This window comes from Peromyscus maniculatus, chromosome 1 (assembly GCF_049852395.1).
Source record: "Peromyscus maniculatus bairdii isolate BWxNUB_F1_BW_parent chromosome 1, HU_Pman_BW_mat_3.1, whole genome shotgun sequence".
Taxonomy (NCBI): Eukaryota; Metazoa; Chordata; class Mammalia; order Rodentia; family Cricetidae; genus Peromyscus; species Peromyscus maniculatus.
In genome coordinates, this window is record NC_134852.1 from 16,403,672 (window position 1) to 16,417,250 (window position 13,579).

A 13,579-nucleotide genomic window follows, 5' to 3' on the forward strand; every position below is an offset into this window, starting at 1 on the left:
TACACCGCCCTAATTCCTGCAGAAGCACGCATATCTCTGAGTTTAAGGCCAGCCTAGTCTACAGAGGGAGTTCCAGGACAGGCTGCAAAGCTACGGAGAGAAACTCTGTCTTGAAATTCAAAAGTGTTCGGGTCCCATTTTGTGCCCTGACATCTTTGCAATATTCATTTTGTGGATTTCTTTGTTTTTGGGTTTTTTTGTTTTTTTTTTTTGGTTTTTCTCCATGTACCCTTGACTGTCCTGGAACTCTATTTGTAGACCAGGCTGGCAAGGAACTCAGGGATTCACCTGACTCTTCTGGCTCCCAAATGCTAGGATTAAATGTGTGATTTACCACCCAGCTACTACACTTTTTAATTAGTTGAAGTATTTTAATTTAATGTTATTTATTTACTTATTGGGTTTTTTGAGACAGGTTTTCTCTGTGCAGGCCTAGTTGTCTAGGAACTTGTTCTGTAGACCAGGCTAGCCTCACTCAGATTCTCCTGCTTCTGCTTTCCAGAGCGCTGGGATTAAAGGTGTGTGATACTGTGAGCAGCTACCTACCTCTGTGCTTTTGACTGGTATTTTTCTAATGACTAGAGATGTTAAGTACTTATCATGTGTTTATTGGTAATTTGTATTTCTTTTACTGACTGGTAAATGCATTTGCTTATGCAATGATTGGATACTCAGTTCTGTTTTTTGTTGTTGCTGTTTGTTTTTGAGATCTTTATATATTCAGGATGTTGATCTCTTGTCAGAGAAAAAGCTGGCAATGATTTTTCTCCCATTCTCTAGGCTTTCTCTTCCCTATCAGTGTTATCTCCTCCCCCCCCCCCCCAGCTGAGGACTGAAGCCAGGGCCTTGAACTTGCTAGGCAAATGCTCTACCACTGAGCTAAATCCCCAACTCTCAGTATTCTTTCTGCTGTTTAGAAGCAGAAGCGTTTGAATTTGAAACAGTTTGATCCTCCAGTTCTCACAGGTAAATCCTGAGTAATTAGAATCATATCCTGATTTTCATTGAGGCATGATCTGGGTCTCATGCAGTCTTTCTTTCTTGGAACTCTTGGCTCTGTAGTGGAGCGATTGAATTTCAAAGAAAACCTTGAAATTCTGATACTCCTGCCTCCACTTCCTTGGAGTTAAATGGCATGTGCATACTACTAAGCAACATTTAGGAGGTTCTAGGGATCAAACCCAGGTCTTTGTGCATGGTGAGCAAGATTGACTTAGTAAGACCTTGTAGCTCCTGTGGTATTTCTAAGACAGGGCTTCTCTGTGTAACAACACCCTGGCTGTCCTGGAACTCACCTTGTAGATCAGGCTGGCCCCAAACTCAACCTTAAACTCACAGAGATCCCTCTGTCTCTGTTTATCCTGGCATTAAAGGCATGCTCTACCACACCTGGCCTAACATCTCTTTTCTGTTCTTTCTTTGGTAATTTGTATTTTTGAGACAGGATTTCTTTGTGTAGCCCTGGCTGTCCTGGATCAGACTGTCCACAGAATCAGAGATTAGCCTGCTTTAGCCTCCCAAATGCTGGGATTAAACGTGTGTGCCACCATGCTTGGCTTGAGATTACACCCTCCTCTTCACCCCCTCCCTTTTGGTTCCCCTCCCCAGACAGGTTTTCTCTGTGTAGCTTTGGAGCCTGTCATTGATCTGGACTGGAACTCACAGATTTGCCTGGCTCTGCCTCCCAGTGCTGGGATTAAAGGCATGTGCCACCACGCCCAACTGAGGTTTTCCTTTCTTTCTTTCTTTCTTTCTTTCTTTTTTTTTTTTTTTTTTTTTTTTTTTTTTTTTTTTTTTTGGTTTTTCGAGACAGGGTTTCTCTGTGTAGCTTTGCACCTCTCCTGGAACTCACTTGGTAGCCCAGACTGGCCTCGAACTCACAGAGATCTGCCTGCCTCTGCCTCCCAAGTGCTGGGATTAAAGGCGTGCGCCACCACCGCCCGGCTCTTTCTTTCTTTCTTTTTTTTTGTTTTGTTTTGTTTTTGTTTTGTTTTGTTTTTCCAGACAGGGTTTCTCTGCGTAGCTTTGTGCCTTTCCTGGAACTCACTCTGTAGGCCAGGCTGGCCTTGAACTCAGAGGTCTGCCTGGCTCTGCCTTCTGAATGCTGGGATTAAAGGTGTGTACCACCACACCCAGCTGAGATTTTTCTTTTTAATGGAAGCAGTAATGTCACTAATTTACTGTGTCCTAAAGGTTCTGGTAAGCAGTGTTTTTGTTCTCTCTAGTATTTGGAATTGAACGTATGGTCTTCTTGACTCCAACTTTCTGAGCAATATCCCCATTCCTCTCATTACTCTTCATTTCCCCAGGTTAGCCCAGAAGTTGCTCTGCAGACAAGGAAAGCTTTGGATTTGTTTTCTTTTTTCCCAACGTAACATTTTTATTGATTTTTTTTTTTAGATTTGCATAATGCATTCTGTTCACATTCACTTTCTCCACTCCCTGGTGACCTCCCCCAAAGAAATGAAGAGGAAAGAATTAGAGTCCAATTTGTGTTGTCAGTATATTCACTGGAGCATGGTCAAACTCCCAGTGTCCAATACCTTAAAGTAAACAGTCCTTCCAAACTCCCACCAGAACTCATTAACAGTGAAGATTTTAATTTTTTTAAGATTTATTTAATCATTATGTATACAGGAGAGGGCGCCAGATCTCATTACAGATGGTTGTGAGCCACCATGTGGTTGCTGGGAATTGAACTCATGACCTGGAAGATCAGTCAGTGCTCTTAACCTCTGAGCCATCTCTCCAGCCCCAAATGATTCTTTTCTATTTGGTTGGCTTCAAGGTCCAAAAGAATGTGATCGTGTCCACTGTAGATGCTTTGTTTTGTTTTTGAGATAGATAATTACTTGTATATAGAACTGGCTCACCTGGAACTCACCATGTAGACCAGGCTAAGCCTCAAACTCACAGAGCTCCACTGTCCTCTTGCAGTCCCCTGCAAAAATTTAAAGAAAGGTCTCTATGAAATGAAACCTTCTGAATGAACTATGTGGATTAGATTTAGAGTGGACAAAATGAGAACCAGTATGGTGGTGCATGCCTTTGTACAGCACACAGAAGGAATCAGATCTCTTTGATTTTTGAGGCCAGCATGGTCTACATAGTACTATGCCAGTCAGAGAAAAAAGATTTCTCTAGAAAGTTCCATTTCTTGGGGTTTATTGTCTCAACACTCTAATAGCCGATGAAGGGCCTCAAGGGCCTCTTTAGAATATCTCATCTGGGCTTTCCTTTATCTCTCAGCACTCAGGAGCCAGAAAGAATCAGGTGACTGAGTTCAAGGCCAGCTATAGAGTGAGATTCAGGACAGCCAGAGCTACACAGAGAAAGCATGTTCTGGAAAAAAACAAAGAAATACCAAGTGAACAAACAAAAACAAGCAAACAAAAAGGACAATATCTCCATTTCTGCCAATAAGTCGTTGAAATCTTAGGTGGTAGCCAAGTCATCTCCTGCCCTCTTGTCTACAGAAGTTTTGGAGGTGGCCTGATTCTGACCAGATGGAGAGGTGGGGTGTTGAGCATTGGAGATAGCTGCCATTCTGTCCCTCTGTACAAGGGTTTGATTAATTTTAAGCCCCAAGCTCAAGGCAGAGACATGTATGTCCCTTCTCAGATGTCTGCTTGGGTGCTCTGCCAATCTTTTTTTGTTTGTTTGTTTTTGTTTTTTTCCAGACAGGGTTTCTTTGTGTAGTTCTGGTGCCTGTGCTGGATCTCACTGTAGACCATGCTGGCCTAGAACTCACAGAGGTCTACCTGGCTCTGCCTCCCAAGTACTGGGATTAAAGGCATGTGCCACCACTGCTGGGCCGTGCTCTGCTAATTTTGAGAAGATATTTTTTGCAGCAGGGTGTGGTGGTGCATAAAACCTGTTTTTTTCCATTGTCAGTTGGATCTGTGGATCTCAAGGCTTCACTCTGCTCTTTGCTTGAGGTCTCCCTGAGGACAAATGTGTCTGTTGCTTAAAGCTTTCCTTACTTTTCTGTATTAGAGTCTTTAGTTTCCTTTAGGAATTCTAAGTTCAGGGGCCAGGGAGATGGCTTTTTAAGGTCCCAGCACCTAAAAAATGGTGGTTCACAACCGTCTCTGGCTACAGTTCCACGTGTCTGTCACCCTCTTGTGGTCTCCTCGAGCACTACATGTAAGTGATGCAGAGAGGCAGGCGTCCTCCACACACATGAAATTGAAAATAATTTTGAGTTTGAGTTTATTATGTACCTGTCCTCTTATGCTGCTTTTTTCTACTGGCTATGTAGACCAGGATAACCTCCAAGTCACAGATGCTCCTTGCTCTCCAGTACTGAGATCAAAGCAAAAAAAAAAAAAATGAATCTTAAAAGCAATTAAAGTTCCATATTTCTAGTTCTCATCTGGTATCTAACTGTCCTCCACATGTCACCTCTCCTTGCAGACATATGTCCATGTTTTGTTTTAGATTCATAGAGAAGCAAAATAATTCTGGTTGTCTCTACTCCACTAAATTTTGTTTTGTGTATTTTTCCCCTATACTTTTATATTTTTGAGTTAGGGTCTTTATGTGTAGACCTGGCTGTCTTGGAATTCTGTATGTCTACCAAGCTGCCCTCAAACTCAAGAGATCATCCATCCTGCATCCAGATTTCTGGTTTAATGGTGTGTGCCATGCCTTGCCTATGGAGTTGGAGTTTTTAAAATTCTATTTATTCGTATATGCTTGTGTTCTTGCACACCAGAGCTGAAGTGTGTATGTCAGAGAAGCCTTTGCAAGAGTTGTTCTCTCCTTCCACATGTGGGTGCAAGGGATGAACCTGGGTTGTCAGGCTTGGCAGCAAGCACCATTAACCCTTTTGCCAGCTGTGTTTAGTTTCTGACACTGGTCTACTGTAGCCGTGGTTAACTTCAGGCTGACTCCCTTCTCTTCCTACTTTGGTTTGGGTTCTGTTTCTCACTCTTTCTTTTTTTTTTTTTCTTTGTGTTGAGATTTTGGTCTCACTACATACTCCAATCTTACCTCACATTTTCAAGTGTTGGTTTAACCTTTCCAGTGCTGGAGTTATAATCATTTTGGACACTGTGAAGATTGATTGCTGTGATTGGTTTAATAAAAAAGAAGCTGTTGGACAGTAGCTGAACAGAATAAGGTTAGGTTGGGGAGCCACACTAGGAGAATCTAGAAGGGTGGACTCTGGAGACACCAGCTAGATGGAGTTTGAGTCTATGAAACTGCCATGGTAATTAATAAAGGCATCTTCACTTGGCAGAGAGTAAATAAGGATTATGTTTTATCTTAGAATTGTAAGAGGTAGTTAGCAATAAGTTTGAGCAATTATTATAAGCTTCATTGTGTTTGAGAGCAGCCATAGGACAGGAAATCTCTGCCTATAGATATACAGTCACAAACTCAGAATTGCTTGTGTTTGTTTCTAGGGATTGAATTTAGGGTCTTGTGCATACTGGATGCTTTAACCACTAAGCTGTATCTTTAGCCCTTCATAAATTCACATTTGTACTCTTTGATTTTTATCATCTGACCACTGCTGGTCTGTATATTCGGATCTGGAATGTGCAATCAAAAAGGTCAGCACCAGAGGTGACCACTCAGGCTCATCTTCCTAACTGTTGCATTTGCATGAGAGACTAGAATTTGACCAGAACCTCATTGTCTCGGCATCATCAGGAGGACAGAGAAGAGCAATGTCACCAGTGAGACCAGACGTGCACTGTCACCACATTCCACTTGTGATACTTGTAGTTTTCATTTCTCTTGCTGTGATGAAACAGTCTGGAAAACAAATCTTAAGGAAACTTAGGAGGGGGAAGATTTTTTCAGTTTACAGTCACATGTTACAGTCCATCACTTTGGGGAGTCACAACTGCAGGAACTTCAAACAGCTGGTCACATGACAGCCGCAGCTAGGAGCAGAGAGAAAATGAATACATGCAGACATTAATGCATGCAGACAATTTCTCTACCCTTATATACATCTTTCTCTCCTCTTATGTACTTTGGTACCCTAAAGCAGGGATTAGTGCCACACACTTTCATTCTGGGTTTTTCCATACTAATTAAGGCAACCAAGGCAATCGCCAAGGCCAACCTGATCAAGGAAAAACTCATTTAGACTAAATTTCCAGGTGATGGTAGGTTGTGGCAAGTTAATAAATAGAACTAACTATCACAATTAAATATTGGGACAGCAAAAGAGAAAGCAAAGTAATTCTGAATGTGTGTTCCAAAGAATGGGCACAGCTTCAAAGGCTCAATAGTTAAAGTGTGTATTGTGTTTTTTGTTTTTCAATTACAGGAGTTGTCTTTGAAGAAAGGATGGCTCACTTTTTCCCCCGTGGCTCCTGTAAATTCGCCAGAAAGAGAATCAGAGTTGGCGCTTCAAAGAGGATGTCAGAGAATGTAAGGAACGTTTTCTTTCAATGGACTTAGGTGTTTGGGAAACTCGGTCTTCTCACCCAAGGGGTCACAACTGTAGGTGAGAGTGAAAGTTAACATGGGTTCTGCTCAGTCCTCTGAGACAAAGCATTTTGTACAATTATTGAGAGATTTGTTAAGATCTAAAGGAACAAAATATTCAGAGCAACAACTCTACAACTTCATGTGCTTAGTCCATGAAAAGGGAAATACTAAACTCCATGTTAATCATTTTACAAGCTGGCGTATAGGAATGTATTGCTTGGGACCTCTCAAGGAAAAAAAGGAGAGGGTGAGAGAGAAAACATTTTTTCTGCCACACATCTTCACAGGTCTTCTCGGAGGACTAAAGGACCCTCCAGCCACTCATGCTTTCCCATGGTCACAGAATCATATTGGAGCTCTCACCCTCATGAGTGACCTGGCTGGAACTCAAAGCCCTCCAGGCTGCCTCTTTTAGGGATGTCAGGTTCTTGTGGAACAGAGTGAGTTCCAAGGAACTGTGGAATTCCAACACTGCAACATGAGCTAACTCGACTGCCCCAGAATTAGGGGTGTTTTTTTTGTTTTTTTGTTTTTTGTTTTTTTTGTTTGTTTGATTTTTGTTTAAATGTTTTGTGATTTTTTTTTTTTTTCCCCTCACAGCAGAAATGACTCAAAATTAAAACTCCCTTTGTGGAAAATGTTTTTTGTTATTCCCTCATGGTGGGAATAACTCATTATAAATGATACCTGCAGGGGAGAAAAATATTAAAACAAGCCCAACTTATAATATAGAGACAATTGCAATCAGGGCATAAAGCACTAAGACAATGCAGTATAAATTTCTAGAGGTAATATTCATACATTATACTGAGGATGTTATCTTCTCCTGATCATCTAATGTTTAAATAAATGCTTAACTTTCATAGTAAGAGTAAAATTTAAAATTTTGGGATTATATCAATAAGAACTCTCTAATCTGTTTATCACTACTAGAGATCTAGCTGTGATTTTTAAGTTGCTTTCTGGAAGCTCTCAGTTAAATTTTACAACAAAATGTAACATTTAAAACAGAGCAGGCTATTAATTTATCAAATAATGTGATTGCTAAAGTGGTAACTCACAATAATCCCTTACTGATAAGGAGCCTATAGAACTTATTGTGTCTCTAAATAAAATACAGGTCAATTATTTGTTTCACACCTACAATAACATTAGCTTGTTAGTTAGATTCTAGAGATAAATATCCACAATTTTCCCTCTTAAGATTTTTTAAGATACATTCTGTGTAATACCTGATAGTACATCTAAAAATCCTACAGAATTTTAAATCTAATAGCAACCTGGTGGTGGTGGTGCATGCAGGCAAATGTCTGTGAGTTTGAAAACAGACTGGCCTACAGAGAATCCAGCACAGTCAGGGCAACACAGAGAAACCCTCTCAGAAAAATTAGAGATTGCATTTAATGTTTTTAGAGATGACTTTAAAAGGACAAGAATATGTCTTCTATATACAAATTCCACATGCCCTTCAAAGATTGTACCCATCCTGGTGATATAGCTTAAAAGTCTAAGCTTGCTATAATCAATCAGCATTAATTAGATGTTTCTTAGCCATTAAATATTTTAACTGACTTTGCTCTTTATTTAAATTTGGATGAGAGTTTATTGCATGGACTTAGAAGAATCAGAGTTGTCTGATTATAATGGATAGCTTTAGATCCCCAGTTTGCACACCCTGACCCATAATGGGTATCCTGAAAAACATTATGGATCAATATTAATGATGTTATGTATATATTAGCACATAGAGAATAGAGGAGTTTTTTTTGAGGCAGAGGTTCTCTATGTAACAAAAATTTAACTTAAATCTTGTAACAAAAGGGGGACAGACAAAATAATCAACACATAGGTAATTTTAATTTACTATAGCATATATATATATATATATATTTCTGGTTATATATCATGTATATATGATTCAAGTCTTGTATAAAAAATTATATCTGCTAAAACATTATATAAAATGGATATTTTTATTTATTTATTTATTTATTTATTTATTTATTTATTTATTTTGGTTTTTCAAGACAGGGTTTCTCTGTGTAGCTTTGCACCTCGAATTCACAGAGATCCGCCTGCCTCTGCCTCCCGAGTGCTGGGATTAAAGGCGTGCGCCACCACCGCCCGGCAAAATGGATATTTTTAAATAACAGCCATATAGTTTGTCTTCATCTTAGCTGATGCCTCTTTAGGATAAAAAGATAGTGTGCATGGTAGCCATCTTTACTAAGGTTAAAAGACATGCCACATAATTTCATTACCATCTTAAGATGACCATGTGATAGAAACCAACTAAGACAACACTATTAAAACTTAGTCTTGCTGCCGGGCGGTGGTGGCGCACGCCTTTAATCCCAGCACTCGGGAGGCAGAGCCCGGCGGATCTCTGTGAGTTCGAGGCCAGCCTGGGCTACCAAGTGAGTTCCAGGAAACCCTGTCTCGAAAAACCAAAAAAAAAAAAAAAAAAAAAAAACTTATTCTTGCTGGGTGGTGTCAGCACATGCCTTTAATCCCAGCACTTGGGAGGCAGAGATAGGGGAATCTCAGTGACTACGAGGCCAGCCTGGGCTACAGAGTGAGATCCAGGTCAGGACAGGCACCAAAACTACACAGAGAAATCCTGTCTCGATAAACAAAAACAAACAAACAAACAGCCTTAGTCTTCCTTTTAGACTAAAACAATGACAAGTCTCCAAGATATTTTGGCTTAGAATTGATTTCTGTATGATACATTCCTGAGGTTGGAAAGGTATACTCAGGTTAACAATAATTAATTTGGAAATGTATGTCTAAAACTGTAAAATCCTAATCTTATGAAAGCTATTAACTTGTTGTAAACCGTTAAAATAGTTAAAACATTTCAAATTAATGGTCAATCACCTTATAAATGATCAGATTTTTTAATGTGCTCAAAACTAAGTTTATAGTCATTCTAAATACAAATATGAACCATTTAAAAAGCAGTGTTGACCTATATTTGTTTTCACGGTTAAGCCTAGGGCAAATAAGTAAAAACAAAGTTTGCTTAAAATCAAAGTTTTTTTTTTTGTTGTTGTTTTGTTTTTTGTTTTTTGAGACAGGGTTTCTCTGTGTAGCTTTGCGCCTTTCCTGGGACTCACTTGGTAGCCCAGGCTGGCCTCGAACTCACAGAGATCCGCCTGCCTCTGCCTCCCGAGTGCTGGGATTAAAGGCGTGCGCCACCACTGCCCGGCGGTTTATGGCGGGGATAAGGCTTTCGGGACTTGGGGGTGTTGGTAAGAGGGGCACCAGGGCCAGGGGAGTGGGGGAAGAGGGGCCGCATGCTGGGGTTGACACGGGTTTGCCATCTTTAGGTGTTTCTCATGATCCGCCGCCACAAGACCACCATCTTCATGGAAGCCAAGGAGACGAGTACCGTGCTCCAGCTAAAGCGTGTTGTCCAACGCATCCTCCAGCGGCCTCCAGAAGAGCAGCGGCTGTACAAGGATGACCAGCTCCTTGATGACACAAAAACTCTGGGCGAGTGTGGCTTCACTAGCCAGACAGCATGGTTACATGCACCAGCCACAGTGGGCCTGGCCTTCGGTGCAGATGATGCCTTTGAAGCCCTGCACATTGAGCCCTTCTCCAGCCCTCCAGAACCTTCAGATTCTGGAGGCAGCGCCAACGAACAAGCTGTGCAGTGAGGGCCCCAGGCCCATCATTCCCCTAGAGACCCATTCTCTCAATAAAGATGATTTGGCTGTCAAAAAAAAAGTTTATTTAAATTATGAAATATTTAATTGATGGTTACATACATGGTTAAATTATGCATTTATTCAATAACACATCAGCAACATTAACAAAATAACAAATTGTACCCTGTTTTTTATTACTAAAAGTTAAATATTTAAATTTTTTTTCTGATCAAGATACAATTTATTTATCTTTGGCTGCTATTTCTTTTAGAATACCTAAGAAACAATGGCCTCATTTAGGGTCAAGAAGGTTTACACTTACGTATTTCAAAACATTTCCATTGTTGTACTCCTAAACATAGTCCTTTGATGTGCTGTGTTTACATAGTGTGTGGCTCAGGAGTCCAAGCATTCCCTCTTCTGTGAAATGGTTCTAGACCTTTTCCATGGCTGCTGGAGATACCTCATGACAACACTTGAAGTTTCTTAGCTCGTGATTCTTCCTGTGGGTTTTTTTAATGTAAAAGCAATTTATGTACAACTGCAGGAGAGATAATATACAGACAGCTTGAACATAAAGGTTGTTATTTTAAAACAGCAAAATATTTTTTTCTGTTGAAATTAGTATAAATGATAACATTTTCCAATAAGCCAAATGAGAGCTGAACTATACATATAAATATTGGTTAGATTCTGGGATACAGAAAAAACCTATCCTCATCTGTTCAGAGAGCTATGTTTTACTTCAGTTGTGTAAATGAGCTTCCCCTTCACTGTTGGATTTATGGCAGACATTTTTGTATAGGCTAATCCATAACCTAAAGAGATTTTAGCCTGCCCTCCTGAAAGTACGGCCAGCATCATCTTCTTCTTGTTCTTCTCCTTCTTCTTGTTCTTCTTCTTTTTCTTCTTGTTCTTTTTCTTCAGATTTATTAGTTTATTAGGTATATGGTTGTGAGCCACCATGTGGGTGCTGGGAATTGAACTCAGGACTTCTGGAAGAGCAGTCCATGCTCTTAACCTCTGAGCCATCTATCTCTCAAGCCCAGGCCAGCATTTTCTTTCATCAGCTTGATACAGTACAAATTCTTATCCTAGTAGTGAAATGTTTCATTGAGGCTTGCCCTGTGATTGGGTAAAACCAAAACCTATTATAAGCCACAGTCATCCTAGGGTCTCCTCTGCTAGGTAGCCTCCCTGGTTCTGTGGGTTGCAGTCTGATTGTTCTTTGCTTTATATCTAGTACCCACTTATAAGTGAGTACATACAATGTTTGCCCTGAGTCTGGGTTACCTCACTCAGGACGATATTTTCTAGTTCCATCCATTTGCCTGCAAGTTTTATGCTGCCATTGTTTTTCTCTGCTGAGTAATACTCCATTGTGTATATGTACCACCTTTTCTTAATCCATTCTTGAGTTCACAGACATCTGGGTTGTTTCCAGGTTCTGGCTATTACAAATAGTGCTGCTATGAACATAGTTGAGCATGTGTCTTTTTGGTATGATTGAGCATTCCTTGGGTATATGCCCAAGAGTGATATGGCTGGGTCTTGAGGTAGATCAATTCTCAATTTTCTGAGAAACCGCCATATTGATTTCCACAGTGGTTGTACAAGTTTGCACTCCCACCAACAGTGGAGGAGTGTTCCCCTTGCTCTGAGTCCTCTCCAACATAGACTGTCAGTGTTTTTGATCATAGCCATTCTGACAGGTGTAAGGTGGTATCTCAGAGTCATTCTGATTTGCATTTTTCTGATGACTAAGGATGATGAGCATTTCCTTAAATGTTTTTTTTCAGCCATTTAAGATTCTTCATTTTTTTTGGGGGGGGGGTTGAGACAGGGTTTCTCTGTGTAGCTTTGCACCTTTCCTGGGACTCACTTGGTAGCCCAGGTTGGCCTTAAACTCACATAGATCCGCCTGGCTCTGCCTCCCAAGTGCTGGGATTAAAGGCGTGTGCACCGCTGCTTGGCGGCTACTGACTTTTTTGAGCTGACTTGTATCCTGCCACTTTACTGAAGTTTATCAGCTGTAGGAGAGTCCTGGTAGAATTTTTGGGGTCACTTATGTATACTATCATATCATCTGCAAATAGTGAAAATTTGACTTCTTTCTTTCCAATTTGTATTCCCTTGATCTCCTTTTGTTGTCTTATTGCTCTAGCTAGAACTTCAAGTACTATATTGAATAAATATGGGGAGAATGGACAGCCTTGTCTTGTTCCTGATTTTAGTGGAATCGCTTTGAGTTTCTGTCCATTTAATTTTGTTGGCTGTTGGCATGTCGTAAAGTGCCTTTATTATGTTAAGTATGTTCCTTGTATTCCTGATCTCTCTAAGACCTTTATCATAAAGGGGTGTTGGATTTTGTCAAAGGCTTTTTCAGCATCTAATGAGATGATCATGTGGTTTTTTCTTTGAGTTTGTTTATATGGTGTATTACATTGACAGATTTTTTGATGTTGAGCCATCCTTGCATCCCTGGGATGAAACCTACTTGGCCATGGTGGACAATTGTTTTGATGTGTTCTTTGATTCGGTTTGCCAACATTTTATTGAGTATTTTTGCATCAATGTTCATGAGGGTGATTGGTCTGTTATTCTTGCTTTGTTGCATCTTTGTGTGGTTTGGATATCAGGGTAACTGCAGCCTCATATTTTGGTAATGTTCCTTCTTTTTCTATTGTGTGGAATAATTTGAAGAGTATTGGAATTAGCTCTTCTTTGAAAATCTGGTAGGTCAGAGACTTAAAGTCAGAAAAACATGCCTCCCCTCTCCTCTTCCTTCCCAACCACTAAAAACAACAAGGTTTTCTATTTATTTGTTTCAATGGGACTCTGTGTATTTTCATTTGTGGGTGCACTTAAGGCCAAAAGAGAACATCAGATCCCTTCGAGCTGGGACTCAGGCAGGTGTGAGCTATTCAACATGGGTGATGGAATATCAAACTCAGGTCAGCTGGAAGAAGGAAAGTGGTCTTAAACACCTAGGCATCTGTTCCACATCCTCCACCCCTTTAGTGTGTGTGTACTACAACTCATAGGTGGTTAGAGGACAATTTGTGGCAGCGAATACTCTCCTTCCATGTTGGTCCCAGGAATCAAACTCAAGTTGTTGGGAGTCAGTAATAAGTGCCTTTACCTACTGACCCATCTCATCACCTGTAGGCTAGCCTCGATGCTCTCATCTCCAGCTCAAATTCTGTGATTATAGGCATGTGATTATAGGCCATCACTTCTAGCTTCCTTTTACAATGTTTAAGATTTCCAAAGTGGGCCAGGCGGTGGTGGCACATGCCTTTAAACCCAGAACTCTACCCAGAAGTAGAGCCAGGTAGATCTCTGAGTTGAGGCCACCCTGGGCTACAGAGCAAGATCCAGGATAAGCACCAAAAGTACACAGAGAAACCCTGTCTCAAAAAAAAAAATTCTAAAGTGTTGGATTGAGAATGTAGCTTGGTGTTAGAGTA

The 13,579-nt window shown here is 40.5% G+C and overlaps 1 pseudogene; it reads left to right on the forward strand.

The window, feature by feature from the left end:
• The first annotated feature begins 9,785 nt into the window (after positions 1 to 9,785).
• LOC143273018 (elongin-B pseudogene) lies at positions 9,786 to 10,159 on the forward strand (annotated as a pseudogene).
• The last annotated feature ends 3,420 nt before the right edge of the window (positions 10,160 to 13,579 follow it).